Here is a 20041-nt window from a genome sequence, read left to right as displayed (position 1 = left end):
AGAACACTTTGTTGAATAAGTGAATAAGATACCAGTTCTTTAATAGTATTAATTTAATAATATTAAAATTTAATACAGCTTTTCTAATTGTATCAGTTCTAGACCTATCTAGGCTTATTATGTGAACCATATGCTTCATTTTAGTGGGTGCTGTTCAATCATTGAGAGGGTTCCTGCTCCCAAGATCCTCAGTCAAAATAAAGAAGGAAAACAAAATAAAAGAAGGACTGAAATCAGTGTTTGAAAAAAGAAAATAACCCAGTTTACAGAAAAAGGCATGAGCTGCAAAACCACAGTATTTCTGTAGTACAGATTTTACCATCAGTTTTCAACCTTGTAACATTATTTATAACTGTCACTAGTTGATTTTAAAAAAAAATGTATGTGAGGTTGTTAAAAACCTGCATATTTTGGTCTTCAGTATGGCACAGAACTTGTAATTTTTCAAAGAAAAATATGAAAAGGCTGTTGTTGTAAGAATACTTAGAGTTTTCTTTTTAAAACATGCAATAATGAGATCATCCAACTTTATAATAAGAAAAATTGAAAGTGAATTCATCACTGAAGAGCGGGGGAAAAAAACTTCAAAGTCCAAAACATGATAAATCAGTCCCTGAGCTAATCTTTTCTTAACTTCAAAATAATTAGCTCTAAGTAACATAAGCTATAAGGCACACAAATTCCTTGCCACGGGCATAACTATAACATAATACACTGAGTACAGTCAAACACTTCTCAGTGGAAATAGTCTTCTTCTCCATGGTCACTTCAACCTGCAGAAACCCACACTCACAGATCTAGAAATTACTCCAGTAATTCCTCTCAAGCAGCCTACTGTCTTTCTGTGTTGATAACAAATAGGATATAAAAACAGAGAATGGTTCAGAGAAAGAACAGGTAAGTGAACCAGGCATTACAACACTTTAAAACCCATATTTTCAGGAATGTTTTATTTAAAATCAGGACTCATTACTAAGAAAGCTCACTTCTTATTCAGGCAACTCCATAAAGTGGAAGTTGCAAGAGACCTCAGCACTTACCAGGGAAATAAAATATTCCTGTGCAGGAGAGGATTGCACCTTCTTTCTGTTAAAACTATTGCTCTTTGCATGAAAAGATCTAAAACAATTAGTAGATGAGAATAAGTGGCAGATATTATATCTATATCAATGTAACTTGCTTTCCCCATGGTGTATTTTTCAGCTGGCAAAGGCTTAGAAGAGTTTCCATTTCCCATTGAAACCACATATAGTTTACATGAAGCATTGTTGAATAAAATGGATAAGCAGAGCTTGAAGCAGGGATCTAGACTGAGTCCAGACACAAAGGCTGTGAAGACAGAGTCATCATTACCAGAGATTTTCAAATCAGTTTCTGATTTGGAAATAATAACTCAGTACTTTGCTGAAAGACTGGGAAAAGAACCCTTTTATATTAGATGACTAGGACAGAGAAATAAGATTAATAATAAGGCACTGAAACTGGTCATATAAATAAATGAATGAGCTCAAGATATTATCTGGGGATGATTAATTCATGTTGTTTCCAACCAGGCATAAATGGAATGAGTGATGAAGTTAACACTTCCACAAAACCAACCAAATATTACACCTTATCCTAGCAAGCCTAAGTAACTTTCTGGGTGTGTTGTGTTATCTTTGCTGGTCTGGCACCTGCTATGTCAGGTGTAAGTTTCATATTCAAAACATATGTATATATAGCATTTCAACCGTTTTCTTTTGCACAGTCATCCACATACCATTTTGTGCAGGGTTCCTACTATGCTTTTCTTCTATAACCAAATACCTCCTGGCCAAAATTTTGAATGTTTGTTTACACTTAATTTAGCCTGATGTGTTTGCTTGCTTGCTTCTGTGTGTAAATATTTGGGGTCTTTGGTTTAAAGTTCTACCTTGCATGGCAGATTACCTTTGATGCCCTACAGGCCAGAAATCAGAATGAAGAATTTTTTCTAAAGTATTCTCTTTCATGCTTTATTTCTGTCTTCTTTAGTATAGAAAATGACCTATAAAAGTTGAGATATCCAATAAAGAGGAAAATCAGTTACAGGGCTGATTCCTGGGATTTTGTCAGGCCAGGGATGGTACTTCAACATGATGGTAAATTACCACTAAAAGCAATATAAGAGATTGGGCTTTTATTTTTTTAGTCATTATTCCTACCTCAAAACTTTAGAAAAATAGCATTTCCCTAAAGAAGATTACTCTTTTCTTCCCAGCTATAACCCACTACTGATGAGCAAAACAAATTTCTTGAGATACTATGTTCAAACTCTTTTACCTTACTGCTCAATTTTCAATTTTCTCTGACTTTCATAAGACTTATTGTTAAAAGAAATCCCATCATAACAGTGCAAAGTACAGCACTGGTCTCTGATATCTGGTCTCAAAAGTTGTTGTGTCTTTTAGGCTCTGTAAACAATACGTGAAAAGATTAAGATGCTTACAAAAGGCATTGAAAAGATCCAACATACCAAGTAAGTATTCTGAAAATCTTTGCAGGGGGGAGGGTTTTATACTTTCTGAGTTATGGGCCCTATACTGTCATATTCATGGAGGGTCTTCTGTCCACTAAGAATTCACAGTCTGAGCCCTCCTCCACCGCTTCTGTGTTCACTCTTCTGCTAAGTAAAAAAGAAATAATTCTTTATTCCAGAAACGGGTGATGATGATCTTTTCTTGATTCAGATTGCAAGTAAACCACATTGACATTTCTGCACCTGGACTTTGAGCTGTACTGGAGCTGAATGGATTCAAACAGAAAGAGTTTTAGTTTCTTTCTTGACACTGAGAGTATCCTTTTCCATCCATATGCCACAGAGCATTTAATAGAGATAATGAAATATTAATTAGAATGAGAACAGAACTCCAGCTGTCCCTTCTCCTAGGAAAGTGCTGTAGTCACTGGAGCATTCAGTCATGAAAAGCATTACCATTTCCGATCAATATTCAACTACTCTACATGGTGTGAAATAGCTCTGGGAGGATAGAATGGACTTCTGTTCCAGAACCAACAACATATGTTTTTCTTTCAGGAGGTAGAACATGTGTGTTTAGATCCATCCTGGAAGACAAGGAACTAAATCTGTATCTCCTGCCTTCTGAATGTTGTGCCAATCTTTGAGACAAGTGAAAAGCGCAAGAAAGGGTTTCTTTAGCTGCTTCTTGTCTGCAGCCTAGTCTGACAGACACACATCATTGAACCCTGGGACAACACCAAGGTTCTCAAGAATCATGGTTATTTCATGGCAAGTTAATTTCATGGCAAGTTTTAAGCCAGCGGATTGAAGATGAGACATTTCCAGGCATGTTCTGAATAAAACTTTAGGAAGCTTAATGTTCACTTGAGACATTGGCTGAGATGAGTACTGTCTTCTGAATGAGCTGCCTCTTGAGTTGTGTTGTGCAGAGATTGCAAGGATTGTGGTTTCAGTAGCCTCTAAACAGAAAACCTAGATACTAGGAAATAAATTGGATAGTTCCTGCCTCCTTGGATTTATTATTGTAGTGTCCTTGCAAACTGCAAGATGATACTCATGCCAATGATAGATATCTAATATCAGAACTAGGAGAATCAAGATAAAAACATTTTTATAAATAATTTTTTTCAGTTAGCGTAAACCTTGTTGAAATCACTACAGTGAGCTCCTATCATCTGTTCCACTCTGTTTGAGAGTAACAAGTACCTTGCTGGTATTTCCATCTACACTGTGTTTTTACTGAAACAAGATTTCTATAATTTACTTCTAGCTGACTTTTTTCATCCTCTTTTAATGACTGTATTTATGTTAGGCTGAGAAATACTTAATGTTTAAGGCTGAGGATTCCTAATTTCTGATCTGTGGAATTTTTTCTTCATGTTTATATTATGGTGTTTACTAATTTCTGTAGATTTGAGAAATCTGAGTCTAATAGAGTACAAATATTGGCTTTGGGGTTAGGCATTTGTATGTGTATGTGTTTCTTTTTTGGTTTTTTTTCATGTTTCTTTTTTTGTTTGCTTCTTACAAATTCAAGAAGCCCTGAAGAATGTAAGAACAACATTAAGAATGTAACTCCATATATAAACATTCAGTAGTCTCAAAACATAAAATCCCCAAACAATATTAAAGCCTATCTGTATCCAACCCAAGTTTCTTAAACACTAAGCATGTGCAGACCCTTTAAGGAAATCCACAATGCACAGCAGAATTTAACCAATTCTGAAGCTTTTTTCTCTCTCATAATCAAGTAGGAACACCTGGCAGTGTAACATCTGCCTATACATGTTTCAAAGCTGTGATGAACAAGGCTAAAAGAGGTACTCCAATTCAGGATGTCTCAGGATAGGTGTGAATGGAATAAGAATCTTCCTGCCCAAGCTCTGGAGCAATTGAATATCTATTTTATGGTTGCCAGTATGCAATACTTTCCTTAGCTGGGAGAATGTTAAAATCTCTCTGTATCTCTATTACTCTATGTTAATACGCGTATTTCAAATCTTGGACTCAACCTACTGGTAGTTTTCATCTGGATCATCCATTTTCGTTTCACTGCAAGATGGTCCCTTTCCCTCCAACAGATTCAGTGACTTTATCTGCATCATCATCTTGGTCTTTGTAGCCCACAGAAAGTGCTGACAGATTCCTGAAATGTGAGATAGTTCTCTGTACTTCTTGCATTTTTCTTCAGATGCAAACCACCCTCCTGTTTGGTTTTTTTATTTCTTATTTTTGGCAAACTAACATGTCATTCCATTCATTGCACTGATCTTTTGATCTTTACGTGTGTAAAAGTTTCAGGGTTTTTTTCTGTCCTGCAAAATACTTATTTTTTCCCACTACAGTGATGTGATAACTTTCTCCACCTTTCATGTATTTTAATAGCTGCCGTAAGACGTAGGTTGGCTCCCCATCCATCCCTAGGAGGAGACCCAGTGCATTCTTGCTGGTCACTGACATAGGAGGTGATGCCATCTCTTCATCTCCCCTGCCTGTCCTTCCAAAAGGGCCTGTATCGGTCTATTCCAACACTCCAGTCATGGGATGCCTCACATCTTCCTGAAGCCAACATGATCATAGACCTGTAGATGTGCGCATGTCTCTAACTCTCGTTTATTCCATTTGCATTGAGGTATTTAATTTGGGCCTCGATGAAGTCAGGTTACTGTCTAGAGTGGCTGGAATTCCTTTGTGTTGCTCTCTAGGAGCTCTCCTGCTGACCTGTGATCCTTCTCCAGACTCGGCAACTCTTCTTATTCCTGACATCAAAATGGAAACTGGTAGGAATGGATGGATCAAGGCTCCCCTCCCCTGGCAGCTTAGGTTTAAAGCCCTCTTCATCAGCAAACCTATGACCAAAAACGCTCTTCCCCTTCTCTGGCAGAAGGATCCCACCAGCTCTGGTACAGAAATGATGGGCAAGTTACTTAAAGGTTGCACATGCAAACATAGTTTAAATCAGAAGTTCTTTTGCAAAATCTTTATAAATCTAACATTACTTATCTTAGCCTTTGTCCATTTTGACTATTTGAGGTTTAAACCCTACAGGAAGGACTTTCCACTGCTGTATTTCTGTAGTATCAGCTGCTTTGAGATCCCAGTTTCAGATATGAGTGTTCTGGGCTCTGTTCTTTTATATATAAAAATAATCGAACAGCTATATTTGTACAAATGAAGATATGCTTTCCCTAGCTGTATGCACTTGACATACATCAACTATCGGATGAGTGGTTCTTTTAGAAGAAAAATAACCATATGCCATACAAAAGAACTGGGAATGTAAAATACATATTAAAAAACATCCATCAATTTTCAGCTTTCAACTGGTCAATTGCATGGATCAAAACAAGTGAAATATAAAGTGACCTGAAAACATTAGCTATGGGTTTGAATGCTTCTTATTTTATTACCTTCAGATCAAAATGGACTGTCACATTACGATGGAAAATAGAGAAACCCTGAGAGCAATCTTTCTGCAATTTGGTATGTATTGGGTGAAAATCAAAGAGAACATTTGGTTTATTGTCAAGACGGCTGTATAGGAGATGCAGATGCAGACCATCAATAATGTCAGTATTATACCTTTTAACTGAAATACTGTAGGACTGTTACAAACATATAGTAAAAAGATAAGGACTTTAGCCTGTAACTAAAATACAAAAGGTACTGAATGGAGACTGCTAGCTTTCCTTCCATTTATAGTATAATTGCAGCTGTTTTCGAGCAAGCTATAACATGATAAGGAGTAAAAATTCAATGTCAGTAATATAATTTGGTATTCTATATCAGTGTTTCTTAGCAACAACCCAGTAATGTTCAGTGGAGGCCATGCTCAAATGAGGTAATACTATATCAGTGGAGAATATTTTCAATGAATGCTTATACTTCAGGTTTTTCTCTGGAAAAATGTACATGTTAGAAGAACCTTGCTGTTCTGTGTTGAAAACATGAATCACTGGGTGGCTCTGTTTTGTTTTTAACAATCTTCATTTAATTCTCCTGTGGCAGTGTTCAATAAACCAAAAACAAAACTCGCTTTAAAGTACTTCTGTTCTATTTCTTGTAAAGGAAGGTTGTCTGTCCTGTCAAGGAGGCTGTCTTTCAGCCCCTGAGATCTCTCTCAAGTAACTCTTGGGACAGACACACAGTGTTGAATGTGTATATATATATAAAGTAACAGTTTAAGAAAGAAAAACTTTGGGTTTTTTTCCCCATGTTCAAGATATGATGTCTAAGACATGTTCACAACCCTTTTCTCTTAAAGTTCAAGCCATTCCAGAAAACAGGTAGATTTCTAAAATTTCAGCATCCAGAGGGGAAAGATAGTTAAATAATAAAAATAGAAGAGAAGGAACAGGGAATATTAGAGATTACTACTAATATCTTTATATCATATTTTAATATTTTTATAACCTTGTGATTCTTTATTCATTACCCAAAAGACAAAGAACTGTGTGTGAACTAACACTATTTTAACAGCAACTTGGATCAGGATCAAATTCTTTTCTGCTACTCACAGATGTGCCTTCATGGAGGTTTGTATTACCTGAACCTCTCAACCCTGCATGGTCAGAACTGGAGAAAAAGTATCTTCTGGAAATTTTCATCTCTGATTATTTTGCGTTTGAGCTTTTTTTTTCTTTTCTGATGCAAGTATTCGGGAGATACACAATCTTAGTGCTTTTGAAATATCAACCTTTCATAATAGAGGAGCATAAGAATAAAGTAATTGGACTTCGATCAAAGAATGAGCCTCCCTTTGTCAGAACAAGCACCTAATGTGCGCGTACACCATTTACTTCAAAATTATTTTTCCAGTCAGTTAACAACCATTTAAGGGCCATCAGAAGAGTTCGGCCTCTGAAAAAAGCATATTTTGTGTCAAAGCAACAATGCAGATGAAAGGGATAAAGATAGCATAAATATAAAGATAACGTAGTGAGCAACTGACATTTATGAAAGTAGTGGGTATCCCTGGAATGGGAAATCTGTGCTCATGTTGGTTCAAACATGCCATTTACTTCATTACCCAACTCTCAGCATCTCAGATTTTCCAGGGGTGTGGAAATGTTAAACTTTGCAGGGCAACATTTCTATCTCAACAGACCAATGAAGTCTGGAGTTCAAAACTAACCAAAAGAACAACTGAGAACACTTTGCAAATAATATGATTTTTGGAATGGGCCTCTGGGCCAGTCTCATTGCACAGACAACACCTCCTCTTGCAAGAAATATAATTCTGATTTCATTCAGAGAGTACTCAAGCAGTGAATGTAAAGCTGAGGAGATTCATAAATCCCCAAGAAAATGACCTATTTTTCTAACTCCTTGTATCAAAATAGAAGCAGCCAAAGAAAGGGCCCCTTAGAGGAAATAATTGCTTTGTGCCGCACTGTGTAACCTGTCCCCGCTCCAAGGCCATGCAGGGGACATGTTGACATTGGCGGATACAGATAGGGCATATCTCCCTCACCCCTGCTCTGGTCAGACAGACAGAGACCAGCTTCGGTCAGGAACCCTTGAACCCATGTAAACATGCCACAGAGCCCGAGGTGATATACTTTACCCCTTTCAAGACTTTTACGTCAGGTCCAGCAGCACTCCAGCACTGCTGTGCAGCTTCTGAACGGGAACCACTTCCCATCTGTGAGGCCCCAAGCGGGTGCAGGACAGATGCATGGCTCCCTGGCTGCCACAGGAAATACGCCGTTGGTCTTCTCTGGAGCTGCGTAGTAAAGGTAGGAGGATGGAGATTTCTCTAGGAAACCTGGATCTAATGGCGGTCAGCATTGGAGGCTGCAGGAGAAAGCACGAAAAATCCAAACCCAGCATTTCTAGAGCAAAGCACCCATCAGGAAACTTTCTTCCTCGTTTTGAGGGCTTGGCCAGGGGGACTGGAGGGACTGTGTTCCTGCAGTTTATCCCACTAAACCACAGTGTCCAGTCTGGCTTGCTGTTGGGGCTGAGGCTGGCACACACGCAGTGACTGCTTGTATCTGTCTCTCCCTTCTCCAACTCTGAAATGCTCTTTTTCCTTTCTCTTCTGCTCTACAGATGGTGAGAGGAGGAAATGTGATTGGAGAGGGGAAGTTTTAATGAATCTACAAAACACAAAGTATCTCTGTAGATCAAAATATATTTGTTTTTCAGAAAAATACAAGAAGCCGAAAAAGAAGGCCTTTAAATTCTGTTTTTCTGTGACAATCCTGTGATATGCCTAGAAATTTGACATTTGATTTTTACAATTTCTTTTTTCCTCTTTCTCCACTGAAAGTTTCCTTTGGAGAAAATAATTTCAGATTTATGTTTGTGCATAACCATTTACTCTAAGATTAGCAGCAAAAAAATGAAAATATAAATGTGATGTGTCGTATTACTTTCAGAAGAAAACTAGATGAAATGTATACCATTTAAAATTACATTAGTCTGCTTGGTAAACAGCACAAGCAACCTCTCGGTTGTCTCATAATTGTATTCCACTTTGCACAGAGACAACAGTGGTTAAATAGATGGTGTGATGATATTGCATTTGAGGAAACAAATTTATCATTTTACCTGATAATCACATAATCTTAAAATTATTTTCTCTAAATCAGTTTCTGGAGATGTTAGCAGTGTTAGATCCAACACCTAACGAATCTTGAACTAACACAGGAACACTCTGTGGGTCTTTTTGCCTGTGCTGAGGTCCATGGTGGGCCTTCACAGGTATATTACACTTGACATAAGGTAAATCCAGTTCTTCCACAAATGGTCACTGTTGAAACACAAGGCACGCTCAGGAATGCTGTGAATTTCTCGGTTCAGTCAAGCCTGCTGCTGTGTGTAAAAACCCTGGCAGCACTACAGCACAGCCACATTTTTAAACATTACTAGAGTATTTTCATCTTAGGTATATAGAAGCTGTAGTTTCACTACACACTGAAAATAGGAGTACCTGGGTTTCATGAAGGTCTTGTAATGTGTCTGTTCAATCTAATATTCCAAGTGTGCTTTTTAAGTCTTTCAGATCTAAATTTCCCATCTTGACAACTTTCTCTCTATGTCAGAAAGAAATTTTGGAGAGGCAGAAAGGGATAAAAGAGATTTTATTTGGGTAAAAATAAAAAAAAAATCTGATTTCCTATAAAATAAAAGAAATTTAATTTCGAATCAACACCAAATGTTTCAAAATCTGCATCCACAATCTTAACAACTTGTTTTATCTCCTGTCTACTTAGTCCTTTTTATAAAACATTCTGTGTTTTTTTTTCCTTTTTGAAAAAAAGTGAATCAGTTTGTAAACACATTATGTCATCCCAAATTGAAAATAGTTAAAAGGCATGGTTTAGGCATGTTGAAATCAAATATTTCATTTGTGGCAACTTCATAATTTCTTTCATATTTATTTTTCCAACCCAAACCATTCATTGAAATAATCGCATTTTCATTAATATTTCAAATCTAGATTTTATTTATTTACCAAAAAGTTATTAAAATCACTTATCTATAGTTATAAACAACTAATGTTCTCTGTAGAAACTGAAATTGTTTTTGGTGGGATTTAGTTTCAGCCACTTCACCTCAGAATTGTTAATTTTTAGAAGAGTTGGTAAATCTGAAAAATTTCGTATTCCTCATCATGAAGAGCTACATTCTATCAGAGCTCTAATTTTAGCTCTATTTTTGGATTCTCTCATTATACTATCAAATACATTTGTAAGACATCTGTCATAGAACCAGAACTGAACGCTTTGGAAGATTTTACACATCAAGTTTAAAATATAGTACACTAAAAGACACACAGAATCACTTTTTTGTAATCTTCATATTTTTGTAATCCTGAAGTCCTTTGAAACCTTCATAAACTACACCAATTATTTCTGACTTCAGTGGTGTAGATTGTCCTTATTACTCTTGTCTACAGTGAGGCTGAACTGGTGAAACCAAATATGTATAATATGTGTTGCTTCCGTACACTCAGCACTGCAGTCTGTGCAACTCCTGATGGAATTCCTAAAAACCCTTAGTCTGCATTTTACCAGGCTTTAGGAATATGGTCTTAAAATTGTGTCACAAATCTTAGCAAATGGAATATGCTTTGAGTATGCCAGAGTCTGAGAGAGTCAGCTATTAATCTTCACATTACCACATAGTTTTCTTTAGCTGAGGTTTGGAAAGGATATTGAGAATTTTTCCAGAGCTTACTAACTACTTGAACAACAAGGTAGTTGCATCAGATACTGAGGTTATTTTGTGAAGCAATATTCAGGTATTGAGTGGTCAGAATGAGACCTTAAATACCTGTGTTTGATTTGGTTATTGTCTCAGAAATAATTAGTAGGTTAATTTTTCCGGACCAAAATAACATGCATTAAAATGATAAATACCAGTTTATCTTAACTACAGGCCTACATAATGCTACACTACACTACTAGAACACTTTCAGTGTTCAGCAAACTGATATGGCATTTGTCATTAACTGGTGACATTATTTTATCTCTAATTGAAATAGCTAATGCTTTGGATGTCCTTTTCTGTGCTTCTTCAGTTGCTGTTAGCAAGTTAGAAAAACTGGCATCTAGTAAATCATTGGTTCTGACTGCTCTGTGGTGTTTGGTCTCAGAGAACCCACACATCCTAAACTGTAAGTTCAATCCTATGTGACCTCTGACACCAAACGTGACAGAGAAGCCTTGCAATAATAAGAACACAGAGTAGAAGGCAGTCCCTGCCCTAAAGAGCCCATATTATAAGAAGCAGAAGAGATGTGCAATGAGTCAATGATTGATCTGAAGTCATGTAAACAACTACTGGAAAATTCAGGAGTTTCCTATTTGCCCTATTAGCTATTTTTTTAAACTCATCGTCCTCCCTTATTACTGCTATTCGAATTAATTTCTTCTGAAACAAGAGTACCAGTCAAACAGAAAGGCCATAGTGTTTAGACTTCTCTTAAGTGCTTTGTTAAGCTCTTTAATCTTATTTTACATGTTTAATCTTAAAATTGAGATATAATTAAAAAATTAATGTATGCAATTAAATGCAAGCAGACAAACAGGTAATAGCAAATTTAGCAATGAATGAACTCTTGATTCTAAATTAAAATTGAACATTTGCTTCCATTTTGGGGTAGGAAGATAGTATAGAAACATGATATATTAATTTCCAATGAGGAAGAAATGGTATTTTTGGGACACCGATTACTAAGCCATTTTTCTGCCTAAATCTCATCTGTGGTATTTCAATATCTGATACCATTCTCTTCTCTCTCTCTGTACATATGCAGTGCCAGAATAAAGACATGCCGTTGATTTTTTCTGCACTATATAGCTGGTGGTGTCTGTACAGTTATGCCTTGTGCTAATATAAACTAGTCATTTGTTGTACTCCTAAGAAAAAACACTGATGGGGTGATCCCATGGATCTCAAAGCCTGTGACTCTGCTTGCAATGAGTCGAGATAAGAAATAATCCAGGAACAGTGTAATGGGAGAATTAGAGAAAAGAATGGAACAGTCTGAAGAAAGAAAGAGACGTCATGTTACTGCTGGAGAAGAACATTTCTAACTGCTTGAAGTGATTAAGAAAAGACCGTAACTGTGGCAGGATATTACAAAGATGTAGAACTGGTCTTACGTATAAATGAAAGGGTTTTAATCACAAGTTTCATTCTTTAGGTTACAATAATCTGCAGTTGATGAGTGCCAGACAAAGGCACCTACAGCATTATTGCTTAGATTTTCATAGAAATAACATGTAATAGTCAACCTTATTTTAACATATTACAATTTCCTAGTTTTAGAGGAAATAATAATCTTTTAATTTGGCCTAAATATTCAGGAAATAGTGTTATACCAGCCTGTCCTTAATCTTCAAAAGACTGATTTTCTTGCTTATTTTGTCTAATACACAAGTGACTCCAGCTGCAACTGAAGCTTTCACTCAGCTGTGGCTTAGCTCCTTTATATTTGTGCTCAATGCTGTCATCAGGTTAAATGTTACCTCTTCTTATAATCAGCAACATTTTTTATCCTCCTGATGACCTCCCCTTCTTCCCAAGCCTACAAATATGCAAAATGTAATCTTGTAATCTCAGATAATTGGAGTAATTGGTTCCAGTGTGGTTGCAGAGCTGAGAAGGGTCACATAAAACCAAAAAATATAAGCATGCCTCTTCTCTGTATGTAATCCACAGCACAAAATAACATGCATGAAATATGCACAGTAAAAGAACATTTTGCTACTTGAAATATCTCTTTGTATTTATTCCTAACATGTAAAGATGTGAACATACATATTAGAGAAACACAAATATTAATTTTTAAAGTTTTTTGAAAGATCAAGTATACAAACAGAAGCCCTTTGTATTCTGTGAGAGTTTAAGACAGCTTCAAAACATGTTCAGACAATACATTAACCACTTCAGAAAACCCATATTTTTCTGATGTGCAGCATGGATTTTTAGCATCTCTGAAGGACCTTGAGTGGATTTTTTAAATAGCACAATAATGGAAAACTGTGTTTTATTCTGCAGTTTCCTCATCATTTATTGTTCCCCAAAGAGTTAAGAAAACATGTTGGTGCTCACTTAGTAGTCCTGACTACATGACTACATGACAATAAGACACTTTGTGAGTCTATGGAAGGTTTATGGCCCCCATAGCTAAAAATTTAAATTGTCCCCACTCCACATACACAGACACAAGCATGGCTACTCTGCCTTCAAGAGGGGGATCCATATGCCACAGCAAAGGGCATCTATCAAAAAATAGTGCAAATGTGTTTCATCAGTCCATTAGCTATGTTAGTGTCTCATAGCAGTGATCAGCTCCTTATGAAGCCTTGGCCTACCTGAGGAGTTGAACTCTTTCACCTGAAGCTGGTATCTTTATTTCTTCACTACCAGCCAAAAGGCTGCCTGTAAAGTGAAGGAGTCTGCAGGCATGAATTCCTTAGGCGTGCCTGCTTAGGAAGGAACCTAACCCCTAGGTTTTATTCTACCTTATTTTTTGTATTTGTTTCTAGTGAGTACTATTGCAGTGCTAACCACTTTTAAATTTTCTCTACTAAGATTTTAGAGGATATGAAATCTCTAGCCAGGAGGAAAGTAAAACCTTGTGCTTCATCTCACTCACAGTAGTAACTGTCCTACAGGCAGCCCAGCTCTCCTGCTGATCCTGTGATAGGTCAGACCCTTGTATGCATTGCACAGCAGTGACCATGTCACACTTGACAGAGTGAAACACATGTCTGCAAAAGGGTCATCAAATCACCACACATTACAACAAATTTTGTCTTCAAATGTTATATGCAATTAATCTGTGCTTATAAATACTTCTGTTTTGAAAACAAAAACAAAAACCTAAAAACCACCCAACCAAAAAACCTTGATGATCTCTGTAGTATTTCTTATGTATGAAACACATCAACTGTTCACTGCACAAAGCTATGCTATGTGTGGGTTAGGCAGAGAATATAGTGATAGCAGCTGCCATCCATTTCTCTATGCCTTGTTTTATTGTCTGAGGTCATTTGAGCTCCTAGACAAGAAGACCTCTCTGCAATATTGTCAAAATGATAGAAAGGGACATGCTAAGACGTGCATTGCAATTTATTCATAAAATCCTAGTGATGCCATTGCTCAGCAGTACACCACATCTTTTGCCCTGCTATCTGTCGGAAAAATTCCTTCTTCGGGCATCATGTAAAAATATTAATTTGTCAGCATTCAAATATTTCACCATGTAGCAGGTGTAGCGTTAAAGGATCGACAAGTGTGAGTTTAAATAACAGACTATGGTAATTATTTCTATTGATTGCAAGAACCCTTTAGGATCCCTCTTTTAATTAGTGCTGCAGTTGTTCCACTGTCTTGAGAGTCGTTATGACAATATTAATGGCTGCAATTGAATAGAAAGCATTTGTAGTGGAAAAATACACTCATGCCTGTTCTGGTCTTGCCCTACTTTTATTACATGAGTACAAGTATCACTCAAGCATCTGCAAACTCTTGCAAGAAAAAATGTGCTCATACGTCAAAAATCTCAGTCATCTGAAGGGCGCAGTTTGGTGCCGCTTATGTGCTAGGATGTTGACTCTGAAGTTGTCTCAAAATGTTTTCTGGAAAAGAAATACAAGTCCTTTCTGCTATACATGATACAAAAAAAAAAGACCAATGAATATTTTTTATCAAGCAATATGATCAATAATGTTACTATGATAATTATAACAGCAGTATAACTGGCATACATAAGTTGAATTTTCTTCTAAACTGTGAAAATTGAATTTTCTTCTAAACCTTGAAATTTTTTCTTCTAAACCTGGAGAATTGGAAGAAAGCTTTAAATTAAGTCTTTGAAGTAGAAGTACTAAAAAAAAAAATTAACTGTCTTGAAATTCCCTCTTCTGGTTTCACCAGGGACTAACATATTGCATGGTTATAGACACGTAGCTATTGAATACTCAGATGCAAACTCACCTAGACATTATAAGGCCTGAATTCAGCTTCATCATAAGGATTGCAGAGTTCGGGCAACATTTGTGTTTTAGGCATAAATGGGCAGTAACTGTTCATACTATGACACTGACACATATATATATTATAAGAACCATTCATTTTAATAGACATTCTTTCTAACATCTTGTCAGTTGAATACTGTATGACATCTAATGGAGAATTATGCAGATTAAATTAAAAGAGGAGGTTAGAAAGTAAGTCCTTTTTCATCCCTAATAACTCTCTGGATACTTTTTCTGTCTTTAAATGAAGATTCTTTTAATGCCCTCGTACAGTCATTGCTGTAAGCAGAATAGTAAAGTTAGTCAAATATAGATGTCTCTGGTTCTGTAAAGTGTGTATTCCAGTAGGAAAATGTTTTAAAGCAAATAGAAACATATTAAATAATATTTGTTATTAAATTATAAGTAGTATCAATGTGTTTCTATAAAAATAGCATTAAATGTTCAATATATTAATACTGCATATTATATATATCACATATATAATTACATAGCAACATATAATTAATTGAAATGGCTACATGAAGTAAAAGTACATGAATTAGGCAGTTAGTGTTAACTATGCAGCATTTTTGGTTAAGAGATTATATATAAGGGTGCAGCTTTTTTGTTTCTTTATAATACTGATTACTTACTCTAAATTGGTGAAATTTAAGAAGTACCAAAATGAAGTCTGTTTAACATTTATGTCATCCAGTGTAGTACAGTGATAAAGAATGTGATTTGGCAAAACACAAGCATTTATGTTTTTCAGCTGAACAAGTCCCTTAGCTGCTTAGGGGAAACAATTTGGACCTTCTCCTTAGTCCCCCAGAATGGGTATTTCTGTGTTGTGAATGTGAAGTGCTGAGTAGATGACATAATGTCACAATACTTATTTTTGTCACTTGTGTGACTTTGTCACGCTTATCTTATGTAATCTGAACCTTGTATCCAAAATGAAATGAGTTATTCTCTCTGATGTTTCTTACCATAGGATCTGAGTAGCCTACAAACATAAATGAGTTGGCCACCTCAGCTCCCTGACGTGGTATTTTGTAAACTTTCTGAATATTTATCCCAGCATTTACAGAAGCAGCCTCTAAACTAAGTGCTTCATTACCTGACTTCTTCACTGGAGATGCCTGAAATCTGTCTAATAGCCACTCACCACTCATGGCATCTGCTGGCTTCAGCTGTACCAACTTGTCAGCATCTAGAAATTCAGACTCTGGCTGTCTTGAGCTGGAGACCCAGAACATAGGGAACATACCCTTAGTGGTCCAGTGTGGTTGTTTTCTTAGTACGAAATGAAAATCCACAAATCTGCAATCTGGAATCAATGTGCACCACGGTCTGCACTAATCCCCACTTTAGTAAGTTTATAGCTATCTGTTTAAATTCCTATTGTTAACCTCATCCCTTGAAATACTGCACGCAATTCTTTCTTGTTAAAAAAAATAGTGCAACCCTTTCCTAGGGATGGGGTGTGCCATTCAAGTTGAATTCTTTACTTACGTGCCCTGTAAATGCCAGTATCTCATGTACAACACCAAAAGATATCCAGAAAATTCAAGACAGCTGTTGTGATTAATGTCTATTTACTTATTATGCGAGTAGAAGTCAACAAATATATACTTTAATAAAGATTTTTTTTCTGCATTAAATAAATATGAAGAGTCAAAATATTTTAATTTTCTATGGGAGGAATCATGATTGCCTCTAGGTTCTGATGCATATCACTTCCATAGAAAATGCATTTGATTATAAAAGATTATAAATACTTCAGATTAGAAAGAAGATGTTTTTTCATGGGACAGGTCTGACAGAACTTTGTTTTACATCCTCTTTTAGTTGAAGATGCATTAACTAAATTTTAATTGTTCATCTTTGATAAAGATAGTATTTTAAGATTTTCTCCTGTTTTTGCTTTTGTTTTTACTTAGGTTATTTTTTTTTTTAGTTAATACACTGTCTACCCTCATTTTTTTAATCTGTTAGCCTGAAAACTACTAGAATCTGTATTTCTGACAACAGTCAAATATCAGTTATCTGGATTACAGACTATTTATGTGAATTATGGAAGGACTGCTAAGGTCTGGCATAAGCACAATTCCACTTTATCTCACACCAGTTTACCTCCTGGACCAGTGTGACCACCATCCTGCAGCTAAATAGACTAGAAACAAAAAATCCTGGCAGCTTCAACCTGGTTGCCAGCAAGCCCATCCAGGGCAGGTGCTTCCTGATCTCATTTTGAAGACCAGAACTCTTGGAGAGTACCATGTGGAAACACACTCTGCCTAAAAGCTCTCTGGGTCCCAGAAGCTTGTGAAGTTCGATGTAAACCCATGTGAACACCTGACCTGCCTGACTGTTGAGTCCAGCAACAAGTCAGAACCTAGCAGAGCAATGCTGATCCCGGGGGACAGGGCTGGCTCCTGCAGAGAACATCATCTTCTATGTCCTTTTTCCTCTGAAGACTCATTCCATGCTCCTACTTATGGTACCTGAGTCTCAGCACTTTCTGACTTCTAGGAGGAACTGCTGCCTTCAATGCAGCATCAGGGCACATGCTAGATCTTATATTTTTATTGTGTCATGCAATGCCAAAAACAACAAGCCCATCCAGAGCACCACAGCAAGCACATAAGTGCATTAATGTTGCTCTGTGCAAGGCAGATGAGGTCAAAACTTGTTGTCATTAAGCTAGAGCTAAAAAAGACTGCTTGTTTCCTTATGGAGACATTGGTGATGCTTTGCACTACATTGTCTCTGAGCTATATATCCTTCCTGCAGTGCACTCCTGTAAATACCTTTGGTTTTGATCTGCAGATTATAAAAGGTGTGGCTATATATTCTGAATTTACATGTCTAATTTACATGCTAAGAATCACGATTCAAAGATGCCTACATTCCTCAACAGGCTGTTACAGAGAATTTAGACTCTTGAATGTAAGTGCTGGGTATCAAGCAAGCAATCAAAGTAACTGAAAATAGATGGTATACGTGTTTAGCAGAATGGGGTTCAAATCTCAATATGCGCTTGTATTCTATTACCCAGAAAATTTCTTCAGAAATAATTATATGAAATTTATTAGAAGAAAAATTCAATGTTGAAAGGAAATGTCAGCTCACTGTTCTCCTTACTAGAGATGTTCTTCAGTACAAAGTAAACAGAAGCTACCAAAGTACTCAATCTGAGCAGGGACCCGTTTGAAAGAAGAGTCCACAAGTCTTGGTACTTGTTGACATACAGGAGAAGTGAACAGCTGTACCAGACATTACTTATATGCCAGATGTGCAATAACTTAGGATAATTTTGTTAGAGAAAAAATAAATTATCAAGTTGAAGTGATCGTAGGACTGCAGCTCTGGACACTTACAGAAATTAAATTTTTGACAAATATTCCCATAGACAAATTGCTGCTTTGGCAGCAACTGCAGCCAGTAATGGTAGGGTGAAAGATCTTAAGACAAGTAAAAATCATGGCCAATACTGTCCATTTTTGAAGAGTAAGTTTTTATTCCCTCTAAGAGTTAAGCACTGAAATAGTCTCCTGGAAGGTCTGAAAGAGCTCACATGTTGAAGACCAACAGCAGTTGGGGAAGTGCTCTGACAGTGATGACAGATGTGGGTAGGAAGGCAGCAAGAGTGGTGGTAGAATTGAAGAGCAGCAGTACAAATAACAAAAGCTACCTTTTACCCAGCAATACATGCCCTGTAGTTCCACATACTGCAGAGCTTGACTATTTCACATACTTCTTAGCTTGGATAAAGAGGTTACCCTACATTTGGACTGCTGTCATGAGAGAAGGTTAGTAATAATGACATAACCTATTTTGTAGATTAATTTTTTATCTCTAAGTGGTTTATTGTTTTATTGTGTTTCTTTGTCCTCTTATTGAAGTTATGTTTGTTCAAATTACTTTGACCAGTGCAGGTACTCCTCACTCTTTTGTGCCTTATTTCTCAGGTTTCTGAGAAGGAGTCTTAAAGAACAGTTTCTTAAGCTTTCAGAAGGAACTGATAGAACTTGTATTGTCTTCTTATAAGTGTTAATGAGCACAGTCAGTTCACGATTGTTACTGTCTAGCCAGCCATAAACTTTCCTCTCATCTTTTTCTTCTATGAAAAGACCTATAGTTGAGCTCAGTACCTTCAATGCTGAATTATTTCTTTGCATTTTTAGAGACTCTTACTGCAGAGATCTTGCACAGTTTCTTCTCAGATGAGATCTGTGTGGTTGCAGCATGGAGTGTTGGTCTGAGCTGTATTTGTTGCTGTAGTACTTTCCCCTGCATTTGCAACTGTTTTCCTGGCTGTGTGGTTTCGTGGCTGGATCCAACCCCACTGAAATCCGTATAAAGGTTTTATGACTGGTGGTATTTGGACCTTATCTTGCAGCCTGGAAACCACCTAGTCAAATATACATTAAAAATACAAAGATGTTTTGAAGTACCTGCATAATGCCTGCTAAATTAAGATGAATTAATTTGATAGGAAGACAGATTTCTTTCTAATGAAAGGGTTAAGTAATCCTTTTGCAATATTCTTTTGAGGCTTTTTATGGGGATGTTTTGTATTGCACCCATACAAGTTACCCTGGCTCAGTTAATTACTATTTACGTTGATCCTCAAGCCAGAGTACTATGGATGTGGTTAAAGGAAAACATGCCATGTTTGGATATCCAACCAGACAGAAAGAGTATTATACAGGGGAAGTGAAGTTCTGAAATAAAAAAACAATATAGGGGCAGTAATATTATTGGTCAAGATTGAAATGAACAGCATATTTAGTGAGCATGTTTAGCATGATTTAGAGAGTGTGTGTGAAGATACCAAATGGCAGCACCAGGAACAATTATTCATCTCTTTATTTCTGATTAAGTCTTTGCTATTAACATCATTGTTAAAAGGTGTAGCTTGTCCATATCCCCTCAACAGTGTTTGACAGAACCTATGGAAATTTCCAGAGGATAAAATATGCTTTAGCTCAAGTTAATGGGAGGGAGTTCTTACAGCACATTAATATTGTAGAAATTAATATTTTGTCTATAC

General features: G+C 36.6%; 1 protein-coding gene across 3 annotated transcripts in view; it reads left to right on the top strand.

The window, feature by feature from the left end:
* The first annotated feature begins 8003 nt into the window (after nt 1–8003).
* Nucleotides 8004–20041, top strand: part of GHR (growth hormone receptor) — a 163544-nt gene continuing 151506 nt past the window's right edge. For all 3 annotated transcript variants that reach the window (XM_018077232.1, XM_018077229.1, XM_018077230.1), the window contains exon 1: nt 8004–8238. The gene's annotated coding sequence lies outside the window, so the exon portion shown is untranslated. The remainder of the gene's footprint in view (nt 8239–20041) is intronic.

Source organism: Manacus vitellinus, unplaced genomic scaffold (genome assembly GCF_001715985.3).
Source record: "Manacus vitellinus isolate BGI_N305 unplaced genomic scaffold, ASM171598v3 scaffold_36_pilon, whole genome shotgun sequence".
NCBI classification, from domain to species: Eukaryota; Metazoa; Chordata; class Aves; order Passeriformes; family Pipridae; genus Manacus; species Manacus vitellinus.
This window is presented reverse-complemented; position numbering and strand designations above follow the sequence as displayed.